At 37.4% G+C, this 20,722-nt stretch overlaps 1 protein-coding gene across 1 annotated transcript in view; it reads right to left on the reverse strand.

Moving 5' to 3' along the window:
* The window catches only part of LOC116557974 (solute carrier organic anion transporter family member 1B1), a 122,589-nt gene extending 108,830 nt beyond the window's left edge, over nucleotides 1–13,759 (reverse strand). The window contains exon 1 of the mRNA XM_032287795.1: nucleotides 13,583–13,759. The gene's annotated coding sequence lies outside the window, so the exon portion shown is untranslated. The remainder of the gene's footprint in view (nucleotides 1–13,582) is intronic.
* Between the last annotated feature and the right edge of the window lie 6,963 nt (nucleotides 13,760–20,722).

The raw sequence follows: 20,722 nt of genomic DNA on the forward strand, positions 1-20,722 counted from the left end.
ATGAAATGGGCAGGAAGGTATGTGATATCCAAGTATAGATATGGCACTTTGTCAATTCCCAGGCAAGCCAGGTCCTGATTTAGAATGTCAAAGAATTTACTTGAAAACACATATTTTAAAATGCAAAATAATAAACACTCATCACAAGCAGAATTGCTGTGAACTAGACACCTTCAAAAGAGTCAGGATTCTGGTAAGATTTGTGACTGTGTGTTTTTAAATATATGTTTCTGAATAAGAAAGAACACAGGTGCTTATTAGTCTCCTGAACACCCTTCTGTCCTGGAATTTGTATCTTTCACTTCTTTGGGTTTCGTTTATGAGGCACGGTGTGTGTTTCAATTGCATTTTTCTTAGGTATGAAATAAATCAATGGCTGAATTTTAAAATATGAGTCTAATCCAAGCCAGCCCTGGTCTAAAGCATTGTGTAACACAAGATTAAGTCGTATCAGAGGCTGAATGCTAGAAAATGCAATCTATTAAAGGGTCTTGTGTGGAGATCCACCTAACCTCAGTAGTAAAATCTAATTAATAGAAAAATCATACTTTAATAAAGCCTTTCTATAAAAAGCCAGTTTTGTAAAACTTACAGGTTTTACAAAAATTTATTGCCTTCCATTATACAATTTGTTGAGGCAAACTAAGAATTTTTTTTTTTACTGTGGCATATATGTTTTTATCGATATGTAATAATTACACATTTTCATGGGGTACAAGTGATATATTAATCCATATATACAATATGTAATGCTTAAATCAGGGTATTTAGGATATTTATCACCTGAGACATTTAGCATTTTTTTTCTATTGGAATATTTCAAATCTTCATTACTAGCTAATTTGAAATATAAATAAAATAAATTATCATCAACCATAGTCACTTACTGTGTTAAAATTAACTGTGTGAACCCTTCAACCAAGCTCTCTTTATCCCCTGCCCTGAAATTTTCCGAGCTTTTATTAACCATTAGTCTACTCTCTACCTCCATGAGATCAACTCTTCTAGCCCCCATATATGAGTGAGAACAGATGAAACCTGTTTTTCTGTACCTGACTTATTTCACTGACCATAATGACTTCCAGTTCCAAACATGTTGTTGCAAATGATAAAACTTTATCTTTCCTATGGCTGAATTGAATAATATTCGTGTGTGTGTGTGTATGTGTGTGTATATATATATATATATGTGTGTATATATATATAGATATGTGTGTATATATATATAGATATGTGTGTATATATATATATATTTTTTTTTTTTTAATCCACTCATCTATTGGTGGACACATTTATTCCATACCTTTGCTATGTGACTAGTGCTGCAATAAACACAGTAGTGCAGCTATACCTTTGATAATACCTTTCCCTATTATAAATACTAATTAGTGACATTGCAGAATCGTACAGTAATTCTTGATTTATTTTTTTCTATAATGGTTGTACTAATTTACATTCCCATCAAACAGTACATAAAAGTTCCCTTTTCCTTTTGTCCACACCAACATTTTTTAAGTGTCTTTTGATAATAGCTATTCTAGTTGAAGTTAGATGATATTGCATTGTGCTTTTGATTTGTATTTTCTTGATTATTGTGGGTATTTTTTATTTACCTGTTGGCCATTTCTATGACTACTTTTGAGAAATGTCTATTCATGCCATTTGTCTACTATTTAATGTTGGTTTTTTCCTTTCTGTAGAGAATCTTTTCAGTTTAATGTAGTAAATTTGTTGGTTTTATAATTTTTGCTGTGCTTTAAAAGTCCTAGCTATAAGATCATTGATTAGATAAATGTTCTGAAGGATTTCCTCTTTTTTCTTCTAGTTTTTTTTTTTAATAGTTTTTCTTTATAGTTTTTCTATGGTTTTTTTTTTTATAGTTTTTCTTTATAGTTTTCAGCCTTAAGGCTTTAACAAATTTTGAATAGTTTTGTAATATAGTGAGAGAGAACGATATAGTTTTACTCTTTAGCATATGGATATTCAGTTTTCCAAGTACCACTTATTAAAAAGAGTGTACTTTCCACAATGTATGTTCCTGACATCTTTTTCAAAAATCACTTGACTGTAAATTTGTGGATTTATTTCTGGGTTCTCTATTTTGTTTCACTTATGTGTCTGTTTTATGCCAATATAATGCTGTTTTAGTTATAATAGCTTTGCAGTGTATTTTGAAGTCAAGTAGTGTGATGCCTCTAGCGTTGTTCTTTTTGTTCAGGATTGCTTTGCCTATTCCAGGTCTTTCATAGTTCCATAGGAATTTTAGAAATTTTTCCTATTTTTATGAGGAATAGTATTGGTAATGTTTAGGGATTGCATTTCTCTGTAGATAGCTTTGGATAGTATGTTCATTTTAATAATATAAATCCTGCCAATACCTGATTATGAGATATCTATTTTATTGTATCTTCAATTTATTTTTGTATTTTCCCTTGTAAATGTCTTTCACCTACCTGTTTAAATTTAATCATAGATTTTTTGGACTTATTGTAAATGAAGTGGCTTTATTAATTTATCTCCCAGGTAGTTTTTTACTGATGTATTCAAATGCCACTGATTTTGTATGGTTATTCTGTACTTTGCAAATTTACTAAATTCATTGAACAATTTTAAAAGTTTTTAGTGGCATCTTTAAAGTAACATACATATATATATAATCATGTTATCTGCAAAAATGGGGAATTTAACTTCTCTTTTTTTTTATTGGGATGTCTTTTATTTATTTCTTCTGTCTGACTGCTCTAACTAGGACTTCAGTACTATGTTAAAGAAGAGAGGTAAACTTGGGAATTTTAATCTTGTTCCAGTTCTTAGAGGAAAGGCATTCTCATTTTCCCTATATTGTATAATTTTAGTTATGGGTTTTCATATATGGACTTTGCTATGTTGAGGTATGTTCCTTCAATGCCTAATTTCTACTGTAATAGGAATAAGAAAATGCAAATTGTATTTCATTAGCATGTTTAGTGCTTTTGGCTAACTAGTGTCCTTATATAGTAACATTTTGTCAACTTATGCAACAGTGATTTAGGACAAGTTTTTCTTGGTATTATGAACTAGCCAAAATTTGGGATTATTCTCTTGGTACTATTTAGATGTTTCTAATGACAATGAGATTCTGCTTAATTGTAGGACACCTACAGACAAACCAGACTAAAAGTTGATTTTTATTTTAATTTTTACCAAAGCAATTGATGTACAAAGTTGTAAAAGCTAAATCATTTTAAAAGGATCATGTTGAAAAAGAGCTCTCACTTGTTCCTTATTACTGCTTTCCAGAGGCAACGACTTACAAGTCTTTTGGTTTTTTCTTCTAATTGCCTCATATTTCTAAGTAAAGTTTACACTTTTAATCCTGGCATGCCTTGCTTTATTGTATATTATTGCCTTTTTGCAGATACTGCTTTTTTTTTTTTAACAAATTGAATATTTCTTGCAATCCTGCATCAAGCTAGTCCATGAGCCATCATTTTTCATTTCAACAGCATGTGTTCACTCTATGTCTGTGTCATATTTTGGTAATTCTCATAATATTTCAATTTTTAAATTATTATTATATCTGTTATGGTGATCTGATTAGTGATCTTTTATGTTACTATTGTTATTATTTTGAGGTGCCACTAGCCATGCCCATATAAAATGGAGAACCTAATAAAGCTTTGTGTGTTCTGAGTGCTTCATTGACCAGACATTGACCCATCTCTCTCCCTATTGTCTGAGACACAACAGTATTGAAATCAAGCCAGTTAATAACCTTACAATGGTCTCTAAGTGTTCGAGTGAAGAAACAAGTGGCATATCTCTCACTTTAAGCCAAAAGCTAGAAATGATTAAGTTTAGTAAGGGAGGTACATCAAAAGCTAAGATAATCCAAAAGCTAGGCCACTTGCACCAAACAGTGGTCAAATTGTGAATGCAAAGAAAAAGTACATGAAGAAAATTTAAAGTACTATTTCAGTGAACACGAGAATAGTAAAAAAGTGAAACAGCCTTATTGCTAATTGGAGAAAATCTGAGTAGCCACATTAATAGATAGATCAAATTAGCCACAACATTCCCTTAAGCCAAACCGTAATCCAGGACAACTAACTCTTTTTGATGCTATGAGAGCTGAGAGAGGTGAGAAAGCTGCAGAAGAAAAGTATAAAATTAGTAGAGGTTGATTCATGAGGCTTGAGGAAATAAGCTGCCTCCATAACATAGAAGTTCCTGGTGCAAGTGCTAATGCAGAGCTGTAGAGATTTAGACATAATGCTATTGCACACTTAATAGGTTACTGTATAGTACAAACAACTTTTATATGGACTACAAAACCAAAAACAATTATGTAAGTCACTTTAGTATGGTATTAGCTTCATTTTGGTGCTCTGGAGCTGAGCCCACAACATCTGTCAAGTATCTCTATACTTTACTGTTATGTAATATACATTGAATTCCTAGTATGAAATCACATTCATCATTTACATTTGGATGACTATGTAAATATTTTTCACCACTGAACCATGCTCTTATCATTCTTTTCTTACATTCTTATATAACTTTTATTTTCCCTGCATTTAATAATTACCCCATTTTTCATTTAATTTGCTTTCTTTGTATTGCTCACTAATTTATCACCAAATTCTCCACTATTAGGGCATGTTACCTGATGATATACTCACCTATATCAGAGCATATCATTTTTGTCTTAGAGATTCCTTTCATATTACCTTCAATTATTCACCTGCAATATTAAGTGGGATCTCTCTATGCCTGCTGCGTGGCTGTTTCCTTGGAATTTTTCCTCATTATTATCTTTGGGCATTTGCTTTTTACCTCTTTCTAACATCCAGTTACTCACTTCCTGGGTGTCACATCTGCTTTCCTTTTTACTGTCACTTCTTTTCATGGGGAAGATAATAGCTCTCTGAGAAAGTTTACCAGGGCAGTAAAAAATGTACAACTTTGTACATCTGATAATATTTACATTCTACTCTTACAGTTGATTGATAATTTGTGCAGAATAAAATTCTAGGTTGAAATATTTTCCCCAGGGATTTTGAAGACATTTTTCAAATGTTTTCTTGAATCCATTTTTATTATTGAGAATCCTATGCCATTCTAATTCCTGTGAGCAGTTTCCTTTATCTGGAAACTATTACAATATTCTTATAAGCTGCAGAGTTTAAAATTCCTGATAATTGTCTAGTATAAATCCTTCTTCTCCATTGTGCTTGGTGCCTTCAATCTAATTATTTGGAAAAGATACTTGCATCTTTTTCTTTGATGATATCTCCTCCAAACCTCCTCTCATGTCACTATTTTCTGACTATTTTAGAATTTCTACTTCTTGAATATCTAACATCTTGGATTAAGCTTTTGGTTTTCTCATCTTTTCTTCTAATTTTATATCTTCTTGTCTTCTTGTTACATTCTGGAAGATTAAACTTTACCTTCCAAATTTTGAATGGCTTTCTTTTTTTTGCTATCACATTTTTAATTTTCAAGGACTCTTGTTTCTTAAATGCCTCCTTTTAAGAAACATCTTTTATTCTTTCAATAATTCAATGTTTTTTCCCATATAAGTTTTTATGCATCTGGATTCTTGGTCACTGGCTCTTTCACATGTACCACTTTTTATTTGTTCACTACTGTCTTTACTGTTATAGAATTCTCTCATATAATTGGTGATCCTTTGTTTCCTATTCACATTTCAGAAGGAACAACAATAAGTGAACTGAAAGTTCTGTATACATGTGTAGGACTTGGCAAAGGGAGGACTTTTTTGCAGAGTTACTGTACATGGACCAGTTGTTTTACAGATGGCTCAGATTTGCAGATAACCTGTTAGTTATCCTACACAAGAATTCTCCCAACCGTTCCTTGAGAGGTAGAAGCTTGGCTGCCAGCCAGGTTAAAGTGGACATCTTCCTTTTTACTATGTAATTATTTTTTTATTTAATACCCCCAATTTTTATTATGGTCTCTCTATCCCCAATGCGCATGTCTGGACTCTATATTCAAAGAACAGTTTCACTTATAGCGGCAGAGAATATCTCTGGGAGTCTAGTTATTCCTTAAATACACATTAAACTAATATATTTAAACTCTTCTGTTTTTTGAACCATGAACACTTTTGCATTTATAATTATTTTGCCTAAATTTTCCAGCATCTGTGGCATGTATTGGGTTGTTCTCTTGCAGGCACTTACAGTTTCTTTTATCTTCTGATTCAGGGAACACTCACTTATCTACTTTTCCATTTTCAAAATCTTGTTGAACTCTATCATTTTTTTTCTTGTCAAATCTCTTGTTATTCTCTTTATCTTTGTGGAATGATGCTTTTCCTTTTCTGTTTAAAATGTATGTACTGCCATTTTGTTGGTGGTTTTGGAAATGAATGTACTTTGCGAAGGTTACTGTATTTTAAATGGATAAGTTAAATGAACAAAAGATATTTTATCTTTTTTGAAGCATTTTTGAAGGGATCAGAAATTTCTAGGCTAAACGTTTTTGCTGTTCTTTTATTTGTTTTATTCAAGACAATCTGAAGTAATATTAAGCTATAAGTTATATATTTTTCTGCCATCTGCCAAAGGTGCTGTTTATTTGAGGCTGTCATGTCTCATGGGATCATGAGTACAGAAACAGAAGCCTTTGTCCACAGTTCACAACCAAGCTCTGTGGTCATCACTGGGCAATTGTTCTAAGGGGATGATGGTGTTTTGATCTTTTGTATTATGTCCCATAGCACAGAAACTAGGACTACTGGTGGCATCCAAGTATAACACTCTTTAGCTCTTTCAGAACTCAGAAGGGCATGTTTTCTTCAGCTTTTTCTTATCTAATAGAAACATAGCAACCCAGCATAATTTCTACCAAAGAAAGACATAGCTGGATATATTTTCTCCATTCTTGCAGGATGTAATTTATTTTCTGAGAAAGTATATGTGGATCTTGTAGTAATTTGCCCAAGTTAAATGGTCACAGTCCATTAATTCTTTTCTTCTTATGAGAAGAGAAAAAGTCATTACATTATGCTGTAATGACTGAATCTCATGTCGTGGTGACTGAGATTCTTTCAAGGCCTCTCATTACAATGGGAAAATGCTTTTTGTAGGCATTTGTGAAACTCATGGAGGAATTATTTTAGGGATTCTCAGAAAGTCAGAGTCATACTGTTAAAAAAAACTTTAGAGAATCTAATGTTGGAGACTTGTTTTGTTGTATTATTTTATATAATACAACATAGTCTTTATGTTATTCATTATAGTTTATTGTTTCATTTTTCTTACTTTTTATTCCTTATCCCACAGTAATTTACAGGAAATTATCACTTTAAAATCAGAGAAGGTTAGCTGGGCGCGGTGGCTCAAGCCTGTAATCCCAGCACTTTGGGAGGCCGAGGCGGGTGGATCACAAGGTCAAGAGATCAAGACCATCCTGGTCAACATGGTGAAACCCCGTCTCTACTAAAAATACAAAACATTAGCTGGGCATGGTGGCGCGTGCCTGTAATCCCAGCTACTCAGGAGCTGAGGCAGAAGAATTGCCTGAACCCAGGAGGCGGAGGTTGCAGTGAGCCGAGATGGTGCCATTGCACTCCAGCCTGGGTAGCATGAGTGAAACTCCGTCTCAAAAAAAAAAAAAAAAAAATCAGAGAAGGTTGACATTTGATTATCTAAATGTAAACTATCCACATGAGGATAATTGAAAACTAACTATAAAATGATTGTACACTTACACTGAGCAACATTTTGATATTAATGAGAATGAGAATGAAAAGGATCAAAAGACATTGTTACTGGATTTGGATGTGGTGGTGTATGCAAAGCAGAAGGTGATGATCTGTACATTGCCCGCATTGTCCTCATTACCTCATTAACAAACATGTTTTCCCTCTGTTCATACAGATATGAATATGAATCTATAGTTTCAGTTTCATGCAACTTGTTCTCAGTTTTTCATTTATGGAAGATAGAACGTGAATTTTAAGATGAACACAAGATTCATCAGATTGTCTACTTCATTTTATTGATATCTGTTCAGTGAACTTGTAACTGAATAATTTCTGCTGAGGGGATTTGAATAAGATATTGGGTTTGGTTAAAATTGTAAAATAAATAAAAAAAAGATATCTTCTCTCATCAGGAACTTTGGAAGAAGTCAAAAAAGGGAATAAGAAAAGGAATAGAAATGGCTAATAGTAAAGAATGTTATCTCTCTTATATTCGAATCTATTTATTAAGAGTTTCTTCTCTATTTCTTAAAATGCTTATTTAAAAATGAGTCAAAGACATCTATCCAAGAGCCACTGTAGAATTAATCCCAAAGAGGAAAACATCTTCAGAAGCTGAATTTATGCTGATGATTTGGTATATGTGAGTATATAAATAGGAAATTGAGATAGAAACAAAGTTCAAGAGATTCGTGTTCAGTAAATGATATTCTAGAGTAGAGAAAGCAGGCAAATATGGTATAATTTCGAATTACTCTATTCCCTTTCTATTGACATAGTACTCTGTCTTTCTGCTCCCTTTACTCTTACTAGAGATAGTGCCTTAAACTCCCACACAATAATGATGCTTCTTCCAGTGTCCTGCAGCCTGAGGAACCAATCTACTGGCTTCTGACCCTTCTATGCTAAGGAAAGTATATAATGCCCCAAATGGTTGCATTACAACTTGGCTCTATACATTTTAGGGAAACATAAGACATCAATCAGTACATGCAAGGTATCTATTGGGTCCGTTTGGAGAGGCAGGACAACTTGAATCAGAGGAGTTTATGGGTCACAAGTAGATTCAAACAGTTTTTAATGGGCAATTTGTTGAAAGAGTTAAATTATCATTGAAAGACCTGGGTCTCTATAACCCCTTGTCTTAGCTCAGACACTCCTTTTAATAGAGGCCAAGGTTCTTAATGTAGATGAAGTCCCATAGGTGGGCACTCTTAAGGCAATAGATGGCATGTCTTTTCTATTCACTTAAAAGGTGTTAGACTCTCAGCTAATCTCTTCACAATAAGAAAAACACCTGGAAAATAAAGGGGATTCCATAGAGAATGTAAAATTTTTCCCCACAGGAGACACCTTTGCAGGATCATTTAAAAATTTGTCAAAAAAGTATATTTTTGATACAATAATTTTTTCTTTCAGGGTCTATCTGCCATGTGATGCTATACTAGAATCAGGTTGGAATTTGATATCTAATTGCTATAAGGCTCAGTCTGATTAGTCTTAAGATTCTTAAAATTAATGCTGGTCAGTTATGCCTGAATTCCAAATGGGAGGAGAATATTATGAGACATGTCTGATCCCCTTCCCACCATTGCCTGAATTATTATTTTTATAATTATTATTATTTTTTTACATTTCTTTGAAATCCCCTTGGCTAATAGCAGAGATCTATTTAGCTGGTTGGGCTCTTAGAATTTACTTTTGGTTTACACACTAATTTTGAAATAATCTTTTTCAGGTTTTTTTTTTTTTTTTTTTTTGTCCTTTCAAATACCTTGTCGTATTTAAAATTATGGAAGTACTCTCCTACAATAAATAAACACATCATTATAATATGTATTCTTGCCGGGCGCGGTGGCTCAAGCCTGTAATCCCAGCACTTTGGGAGGCCGAGGCGGGTGGATCACGAGGTCAAGAGATCGAGACCATCCTGGTCAACATGGTGAAACCCCGTCTCTACTAAAAATACAAAAACATTAGCTGGGCATGGTGGTGTGTGCCTGTAATCCCATCTACTCAGGAGGCTGAGGCAGGAGAATTGCCTGAACCCAGGAGGCGGAGGTTGTGGTGAGCCAAGATCACGCCATTGCACTCCAGCCTGGGTAACAAGAGCGAAACTCCGTCTCTAAAAAAAAAAAAAAAAAAAAATGTATTCTTTATTCAATAAATACTAGGGTGTATAATATATGAAAGTAACTGTGATAATCTTTATATTTACTAAGATAAAATTATGGTCCATATTCAGTTAGTAAATATATGACTACATAATTATGGGTTCAGTATGATTATTTTTTTTGTCAGTAACTGTAGTAGGCTATCCCTCAACCCCTGCTCTTACATATATTTTTAGCTTGGGTGAATTGACGTAACATAAAGGTAACCATTTTGAAATGAGCAGACTCTTAAATCTTTTTGATCTGGAAAAATTCTTTGGGTTGATTCATTGTGGTTTGGCTTTCTGATTTCTGCAGCAATTAATATGATTACTTCCACTCCCTTTTTTTCCCTCCAAAACACTTCCAAAGAAAGGAATAAAGGATAATGCTGACATCATTAAAAATGACAACAGAGAGAAACAAATGAAGAGATCAAGAAGGAAAAGACCGGAATCTCTAAAGGCAAATATACAAATTTCAAATACTATATAAACTACTTTTACTTTTATATAGATGCATCTGTATTTTAGTCTAATATTATATGATATACTGTGTTGAGACAATTTGTCATTGTCACCAATTGTACATAACTAGTCTGATTCTTCTTATGCTACTACTTGAAAAAATATAATATAATTTGGGAAGTGAATTAGATAAGCATATACATAGATATTTATGTTAGTCTGGGGACTCAATAAATATACAGATTTATTTGGTACTGTTTTGTTTTAGAAAACCTATTATTTCAAGAAGATAGGTATAATTAAGAAACAAACACAAATTCAAACTATGAACAAAAGCACCAAAAAAAAAAAAATGCTAATCCAAATAGTAATGTTACCAAGTTTTTGTGGTACAGGGGAGAACTCAGCTCGCTCCCCAGTGGCCTCCAGGCTTTTGGTCTCTCACTCTCCCAAGAATGGGAGAGGGGACCACGCAGGTGTGGTACACTCATAAATAGCTAACCCCAGAAAGTGATTTATTCAGACAGAGAAAGAGAAAAAGGAGAGAGAAAAAGGGTTCCATGAAGGGTGTGGAAGGGGACCCAAGTATGGAATCCAAAGGGGTGTGGAAGAAGGGGACTTTTAACCTGGGAGGAATTCCCACCTTCTCCAAGTCCTCTAGCCAATGAAGAGTTCACTTAAACTTCTGCTGGAGTGACTATCTTTTTGATTCTTCCTACAATCATGAAAATTAAACAGAAACTGTTAACTCTTCAGGATGAAGAGGCATGGGAGTGGGGCATGGTGCTGGGAAGTTCTTGCCCTTAAAACTATGCCCCCTTGTGGACCCAAAAGAGAACCCATTCCCTCATTTCCCCCCTCTGAACAGGAAAGTTCAACTTCTATTGGAACACGGGCGTCAATTTCTCTTTACTTCCTGCTGAAATGGAGCATAGAAGGGGCCCTACAGTTAAAGATTCCTCCAAAGGGGAGCCTTTTAGGGGTACGGGTTGATGCTGAGGTCCACAATAGAACTCATGAGTCAAGGACATTTGGGTTTCAGTGGCAGGATTATTTGCGACCTTATGGTTTTAGAAGAAATGAATGTAACAAGGTGGTTAGAGATGAGAGGCCCAGAGGCCAACAATTATAGAATGGTTATAAAGGAGGCCGGGAGAGAATAGAGCCAGGACAGTCAGTTGTTATACAAGCTTTACAATATTGTTTCTAGAAGATTTTTAGTCCTGTGTTTGATTGATTCCTGAGTTCTATGTTCAAAACAACAGTGGTTTACAAAATAGCAACATTTCCCTAGAAAAAGACAGGTTTTCTTCCCACTATGAAAAGGATAATTGGAGTTTGAGAGTTATTTTGGTCAGGCCAACTTCTCTTCCGACTACCTGTAGGGGGCAGAGTTGCGGCATCCAGGTAGCCTGAGATGCCCTGGCCATTTTGTTGCTCCCTGGCTCCTGCTGGGGTACAGGAGCTGAGGAAACCTTGTTGGCATTGGTGGAGGTAGTTGCCACAAGGAGTCCCACATATGGAAGTAGTTCTGAGGGGGGCTGAATAGGTATGGGGTACAGTCCTGACAGAACTGAGGCTTATTTCTTAGGGAAAAGAAAAGTTGCACACAGGAGACGTCAAACCATTTACTCTCGCTTTTACAATACAGTTCTAATTAAAGAATAATATTATAATCCATAGCTGGGCGCGGTGGCTCACGCCTGTAATCCCAGCACTTCAGGAGGCTGAGGCGGGTGGACCACGAGGTCAAGAGATCGAGACCATCCTGGTCAACCCGGTGAAATCCCGACTCTACTAAAAATACAAAAAACTAGCTGGGCATGGTGGCGCGTGCCTGTAATCCCAGCTACTCAGGAGGCTGAGGCAGGAGAACTGCCTGAACCCGGGAGGCGGAGGTTGAGATCGCACCATTGCACTCCAGCCTGGGTAACAAGAGCGAAACCCCATCCCCCCCCAAAAAAAAAGAATAGTATTATAATCTATAATACTATAGACCAGGTTTTTCCACTTAGCAAGGGTTAATTTGGCCATGCTGTTTGGCAGAGGAAGATGAGCTGCTCCTTCTTCAAAGATTATGTGTCAAATTGGTCCCAATTCTTTTACACAAGCCAAATTATAAAACTGCCCTAGGAGGGTAAACTTCTAGGGAGGAGCCATTAGAGCACACAGTGTAAAGAAGGCAGGCCGCATGGGTGAGGCCAAAACAATATCCACAGGAGCCAGGTATCCTTCCCTGACCCATTTTCCACTGTAGAAAAATGCCCTTAGAGTTGTGAGTCCTGCCATTAACTGTTTGGGTCCTGGAACCAGTTTAACTATGATCTTCTAGATGGAAAAGCTCTGCCGTAGAGACAGAGCCAATACTAAGCAAGACAAATTATACACTAAACACAAAGTCCCATAGCCTTCAGCTTCTGAATTTCCCCAGTTTCCCCAATTCAAGACTGATTCCACTGAGGATTTGAACCAGTAACCTCACAGCTGCCAGCCCTATGCCTTAACCAACCATGCTAACAGGCCACTTACAGCAAAGCCTGGTGGAAAGCTTTCTTAAACCTTATCTAAATGAGAATGCTGCACCCTGAGGCAGTATGGCTTCTGGAAAGCCGGGCAGAGCTGATAGCCAGCAGCTGTTTTATTTCAGCTGGCATACCAAGACAAAAAACTGCTTGCCACTGTGATTTTAAAATCTAGGCCGCTGCACCACTACCCCCATTCAGGAGACTTTTTAAACACTGCTATGTGCTGGGAGGGGAAGGCTTGCCCCGTCCTTTGCAGCATTCCATTCCACCATGATGCCAGCACCATGTGTGCACTTGGGCTCCCTTTTCTTCACTGCTGTCTCTGACTGGGGAACGACAGAGAGGCCTGCTAGGCTATGCCAGGCCTCTGTATTCCCCAGGCCCAGTTCCCCAGCCAGCAAGGAGTGAAAGGTCTGGGGCCAGGGGAGTGCTCACCTGCCACCCCCTTGTGTGAGCCCAACAGCCACTGCAGGCCAGTGCACACCCAGTAACTGCAGATAGCATCTGCCTGCCCCACCTCTAGCAGATTTTTGCCCAGAGAAGTAGCCTAGAGAGAGAATGAGGGAAAGCAGAGAGAGAGCTTGGAGGAAGAGACTGTGCCTTTAATTCTGGCTGGCCCGTACTGCTTAAAGATGGGCTGGGCTGTGTGTCCCTGTGGCTCCGAGCTGCTGCTCTGGTGTTCTTAAAGAGACAGTACAGATTGGGGCCGGTTTTACTTACAGTTTGAAATCTTCTTCTCCTGGCTGTACCCCACTCCTGTCTGACTCGCCAGTAATGTTGCCGGGTTTTGGGGGTGCAGGGGAGTGCTCAGCTGGCTTCCCAGTTGGCTCCAGGCTTTCGGTCTCTCACTCTCTCAAGAATGGGAGAGGGGACCATGCAGGCGTGGTATGCTCGTAAATACCAGACCCCAAAAAGTGTTTGCAGAAAGTGATTTATTTAGGCAGAGAAAGAGAAAAAGGAGAGAGAAAAAGATGAGAAAGAAAAAGGGTTCCACGAAGGGTGTGGAAGGGGACTCAAGTACGGAATCCAAAGGGGTGTGGAAGAAGGGGACTTTTAACCTGGGAGGAATTCCCACCTTCTCCAAGACCCCTGGCCAATGAAAAGCGTTCCCTTAAACTTCCTCTGGAGTGATTGACTTTTTTATTCTTCCCACATGTGTGGAAATTAAACAGAAATCATTAAATCTCCCAGATGGAAAGGCATGGGAGAGGGGCATGATGCTGGGAAGTTCTTGCCCTTGAAACTATGCCCCATTGTGGAACCGATAAGAGAACACATTCCCTCACTTCTTTTTTTTTACTTTTTTTTTTTTGTATTTTTAGCAGAGATGGGGTTTCACCATGTTGGCCAGGATGGTCTCGATCTCTTGACCTCACGATCCACCCACCTTGGCCTCCCAAAGTGCTGGGATTACAGTAGTCATGAGCCACTGCGCCCAGCCCTTCCCTCAGTTCTATAACCAAAAGTTAGCTTATCTGTGAGCTTGCTGGAAGTTAAACAAGCTTAAAGTAAATGTGTTTTAAAAAGTAAAACACATTAGGTAATACAATACTCTACATTTCATAGAGAGAAGAATAATAATTTTTAAAATTTTAGTTTCCCAAGCAACAAATTATAAAAAATTACCATATAATGTCTGATGCAGGCAACATTTATCCACATAGTGGTTTTCCAGAAAATCCAGGGGCATATATATTTCATGTCGCTTAAAAAATAAAATAGAATCTTGGTCCGGCGTGGTGGCTCATGCCTGTAATCGCAAAACTTTGAGAGGCCAAGGCAGGCAGATCACAAGTTCAGAAGTTTGAGACCAGCTTGGCCAAGATGGTGAAACCTCATCTCTACTAAAAATACAAAAATTAGCTTGGGTGGTAGCAGGCACCAGTAATCCCATCTACTTGGGAGGCTGAGGCAGATAATTGCTTGAACCTGGGAGGTGGAGGTTGCAGTGAGTGGGGATCTCAACACTGCACTCCAGCCTGGGTGACAGAGAGAGACTTTGTCTCCCTTCCCCCCAAAAAGAGATCCTCAATAAAAGCTCAGAGCATAATATCCAGGTTTTTCTATGGGAAACTAAGCTACCATTGTTTAAGTATTTAGTATTCAATAGCACTCATTCTTAAAGTTAGCTGTGAATTAGAATCAACTAGGAAATTTTTTTAAATGAGTGGCTTTGAAAAGTTCTTAGTATTCCCAGAAAGTCTGATTTAATGAGTGCGTATGTATGACCTGGGCATTGGAATTCTTAAATAATGTTTATTTGAAGGAAAAGGAGGAGCTCAGTTTCCTTTAAAATGGAGATAATAATACTTCATTGGCTAGTCTAATTAATGAACTCATAATTAGATAAAGAGCAGAAAGTAAGTACAAATAAAGCATAACAACCTGATAAATAACTCAATAATTTACATATTGATTTTTTTTATCTCAAATAAGAATAATTGGTACAATATGTTTTTAAAATTCCACAGGGACATATCTAAATTCAAAGACAATATAAACATTGTCCTTGACACCTAGTTTTCCAGAAATTAAACAGAAACATAAAGGAGTAAACAGAGCTTAATTCACAAGCTGAATGCACAGGCTCTAAATCTAAAAATGGGCAATGGTTTCTGGGATATCTGTTTCCAAAGAGAAAATAACATGTGTATACAGAGTGAAGAGACTAATCCAGGTTCATTGGTTTAACCTAATTAATGAGATAAAACACCCTGTACTGTGTTGAGTCCTGTTTCTCAAAATATTCCTATTCATTCAAAACTTCATATTACCTTATTTGAAAACAAGATCTTTGCAAATAAAATTAGTTAAGTTAAAATTAAGTTATGTTGGAGTATAGTATGACTTAACTCTAATTACCAATGTCTTTTCTATATTACAGAAATGATTTATAATAAAATAAAATCTTAAAAATAAAAAGCAGAGGCCAGGCATGGTGGCTCATACCTGAAATCCCAGCACCCAAGGTGGGTGGGTCACCTGAGGCCAGGAGTTCAAGACCAGCCTGGCCAACATAGAGACACTCTGTACTAAAAAATACAAAAACTAGCCAGGTGTGGTGGTGGGTGCCTGTAATCGCAGCTACTTGGGAGGCTAAGGAAGAGAGAATTGCTTGAACCTGGGAGACAGAAGTTGCAGTGAGCTGAGATCACACCATTGCACTCCAGCCTGGGAGACACAGTGAGACTCTGTCTCAGAAAAAATATATAAATAAATAAACAAATTGCCAAATTTAATAAATAGACTACGTACTATAGCGGTAACAAAAAATAAAGCACTATGTTTTTGTTTTGTTTTTTTTTTTTTTAGACGGAGTTTCGCTCTTGTTACCCAGGCTGGAGTGCAATGGCGCGATCTCGGCTCACCGCAACCTCCGCCTCCTGGGTTCAGGCAATTCTCCTGCCTCAGCCTCCTGAGTAGATGGGATTACAGGCACGCACCACCATGCCCAGCTAATGTTTTTGTATTTTTAGTAGAGACGGGGTTTCACCATGTTGACCAGGATGGTCTCGATCTCTTGACCTCGTGATCCACCCGCCTCAGCCTCCCAAAGTGCTGGGATTACAGGCTTGAGCCACCGCGCCCGGCCAAGCACTATGTTTTTGAAAAGGTAAAACATAATAACAATAAAAATAATCTAGAAAGGCAAGTAAAGAAAGAGAGGAAGCACAAATAAACATTATTAAGAGTGAAAGTGTGGAGGCACCAAATGGCCAAATAGAAAAAGCTTCCTCTGCAGCTCCCAGTGAGACCAATGCAGAAAGCAGGTGATTTCTGCATTTCCCACTGAGATACCCAGTTCATCTCATTGGGACTGGTTGGGCAGTGGATGCAACTTACAGAGAGTGAGCAGAAGCAGGGTGGGGTGTTGCTTCACTGGGAACTTTACAGAGCTGGGGGACCTCTGTCTCGCAACCAAGGAAGCAGTTAGGAACTGTGCTACCCACCCTTGATACTGCACTTTTTCCATGGATTTTTGCAATCGACAGATCAATGGGTTTCAAGCATAAAACTGGGTGGCTGTCTGGGCAGGCACTGAGCTGCAGGAGTTTTTTTTTTTTTTTTTTTTGTACTCCAGCAGCATGTGGAACTCTAGAAAGACAAAAGAATCATTCACTGTCCTGAAAAGGGGGCTGAAGCCGGGAGCCAAGTGGTCTCACTCAGAGGGTCTCACTCCCATGGAGCCACTAAGAACCACTGGCTTGAAATTGTAAGCAAACTAAGCGAGAACCACCGGCAAGCTAAGAACCACTTGCTTGAAATTTTCACTGGCAGCCCAGCAGTCCAAAGACAACCTGGAATGATCAAGCCTGGTTGGGGTTGGGGCAACCATCATTACTGTGGCTTTAGTAGGAAGTTTTTTTTTTTCCTGATGATGCTAAGCAAACTTGGAGGTTTGGACTGTGCAGAGTTTACCACAGTGCGGCAAAGCAGCTGTGGGCAGACTGCTTCTTTAGCTTCTTCCTCACTGGTCAGGGCATCTCTGCAAGAAATGCAGCAGCTCCAGTAGGGGGCTTATAGATAAAACTCTCATCTCCCTGGGAGCACCTGGGGAGAGGGACAACTGTGCGCGAAACTTCAGCAGACTTACTCTTTGCTGCCTGCTGGCTCTTATCATGACAAGGGGGATTCTCCCAGCATAGTGTCTGCTAACAGACAGACAGCCTCCTCAACTGGGTCTCTGACATTCATGCCCTCTGACTAGGAGAGACCTACCAACAGGGATCACCAGACACCTCATAAAGGAGAGTTCTGGCTGGCATTAGGCCAGTGCCCCTGAAGGATAAAGCTTCTGGAGGAAGGAGCAGGCAGCAATCTTTGCTGTTCAGCAGCCTCCACTGGTGATACCCAGGCCAACAGGGTCTGCAGTGGACCTCCAGCAAACTTTAGCTGACCTGTAAAAAAAAAAAAAAAAAAAAAAAAATGCCTGTTAGAAGAAAAACTAAAAAACAATGACAACAACATCTACAAAAAAAGGCCCGCCCACAAAAACCCCATCCAAAGGTCAACAAACTCAAAGATCAAAGGTAAATAAATCCACAAAAGTTAGAAAAAAAAACAGTGAAAATTACAAAAGCCAGAACACTTCTTCTCCTCAAAATGATCACAACACCTCTTCAGTGAGGACACAAATCTGGATGGAGAATGAAATTGATGAATTGACAGAGGTAGGCTTCAGAAGGTGGGTGATAAAAAAAACTCCTATGAGCTAAAGGAGCATGTTCTAATCCAATGCTAGAAAGCTAAGAACCTTAATAAAAGTTTACAAAAAATTCTAACTAGAATAACCAGTTCAGAGAGGAATATAAATGACCTGATCTAGCTGAAAAGCAGAGCAAGAGAGCTTTGTGAAGCATACACAAGTATCAATAGCTGAATTGATCAAGCAGAAGAAAGGATATCTGAAATTAAAGATATAAGGTATGCAGATTTAAGGTATGCAGGTATAAGGTATGCAGGCAAGATTAGAAAAGAAAGAATAAAAATGAACAAAGCCTCCAAGAAAAATGGGACTATGTGAAAAGATCAAACCTTTGATTTATTGGTGTACCTGAAAGTGACAGGGAGAATGGAGCCAAGTTGGAAAACACACTTCAGGATATTATCAAGGAGAACTTTCCCAACTTAGCAAGACAGGCCAACATTCAAATTCAGGAAAGAAATAGAACACCACTAAGATATTCCACGAGATCAACCCCAAGACACATAATCATCAGATTCTCCAAGATGAAAATGAAGGAAACAATGTTAAGGGCAGCCAGAGAGAATGGTCAGGTCACCTGTACAGGGAAGCCCATCAGATTAACAGTGGATCTTTCAGCAGAAAGCCTACAAACCAGAAAAGAGTGAGGACCAATATTTAACATTCTTAATATAATTTTCGACCTAGAATTTCATATAAAGCCAAACTAAGCTTCAAAATAAAAGGAGAAATAAAATTCTTTCAAGATAAGCAAATGCTAAGAAAATTAGTCACCACCAGGCCTGCCTTGAAATAACTCCTGAAAGAAGCACTAAATATAGAAAAGAAACTGATATCAGCGACTGCAAAAACACACCAAATATCAAGACCAATGACACTGAATAAACTGCATCAACTAGTGTGCAATATAATCAGCTACCATCATGATGACAGTATCAAATTCAAACATAACAACATTAATCTTAAATGAAAATGGACTAAATGCCCCAACTAAAAGACACAGACTGGCTAATTGAATAAAGAGTTAAGACCAATAGGTGTGCTGTATTCAGAAGGTCCATCTCACATTCGAGATGGCTCAATATAAAGGGATGGAGAAATATTTACACACATAGGCTCAATATAAAGGGATGGAGAAATATTTACCAAGCAAATGGAAAGAAAAAAAAAAAGCAGGGGTTGCAATCCCAGTCTCTGGTAAACGTTAAACCAACAAAGATCAAAAAAGACAAAGAAGGGCATTACATAGTGGTAAAGGGATCAATCAACAAGAAGAGATAACTATTCTAAATATATATGCACTCAATAAAGGAGCACCCACATTTATAAAGCAAGTTCTTAGAGACCTACAAAGAGACTTAGACTCTCACACAATAATAGTGACAGACTTTAACATCCCACTGTCATTAGACAAATCAATAAAACAGAAAATTAACAAAAATATTCAGGACTTGAACTCAGCTCTGGATCAACCAGATCTAACAGACATCTACAGAACTCTCCAAATAAAATCAACAGAATATACATTCTTCTCAGAGCCATGTGGCACTTATTCTAAAACTGGAAGTAAAACACTCCTCATCAAATAAAAAAGAACTGAAATCATAACAGTCTCTCAGACCACAGTGCAATCAAATTAGAACTCAGGATTAAGAAACTTCCTCAAAACTTCACAACTACATGGAAATTGAACAAGCTGCTCCTAAATGACTCCTGAGTATATGACGTAATTAAGGCAGAGATCAAAAAGTTCTTTGAAATCAATGAGAACAAAAACACAACATACCAGAATCTCTGAGACACAGCTAAAGCAATGTTAAGAGGAAAATTTATAGCACTAAATGCAGACATCAGAAAGCTAGAAAAATCTCAAATCAACACCCTAACATCACAATTAAAAGAACCAGAGAAGCAAGAGAAAACAAATTCAAAAGCTAGCAGAAGACAAGAAATAACTAAGATCAGAGAAGAACTGCAGTAAATAGAGGCACAAAAATCTCTTCAAAAAAATTGATGAATACAGGAGCTGGTTCTTTAATAAAATTAACAAAATAGACCTCTAGCTAGTCTAACAAAGAAGAAAAGAGAGAAAAACCAAATGGACACAATAAAAAATGATAAAGGGAATATCACCACTGAGCCCACAGAAATACAAACTACCATCAAAGAATACTGTAAACATCTCTATGCAAATAAACTAGAAAAATCTAGAAGAAATGGATGAATTCCTAAACACATACACTCTCCCAACACTATGTCAGGAAGAAGTTGAATCCCTGAATAGACTAATAACAACTTCTGTAACTGAGGCAGTAATTAATATCCTACCAACCAAAAAAAGCCCAAGACCAGATAGATTCACAGCCAAATTCTACCAGAGGTACAACAAGAAGCTGGACCCATTTTTTTCTAAAATGATTCCAAACAATTTGAAAGGAGGGACTCTTTCTTAACTCATTTTATGAGGCCTTTACCATGCTGCTACCAAAAGCTGGCAGATGTGAATACAACAACAAAAAATAAAACAGCAAAATGGCCAATATCCCTAATGAACATCAATGCAAAAATCCTCAATAAAATACTGGCAAACTGAATCCAGCAGCATATCAAAAAGCTTATGCACCATGATCAAGCCAGAGTCATCCCTGGGATGC

Source organism: Sapajus apella, unplaced genomic scaffold (assembly GCF_009761245.1).
Source record: "Sapajus apella isolate SASKATOON/1434 unplaced genomic scaffold, GSC_monkey_1.0 scaffold2, whole genome shotgun sequence".
Lineage (NCBI taxonomy): Eukaryota > Metazoa > Chordata > Mammalia > Primates > Cebidae > Sapajus > Sapajus apella.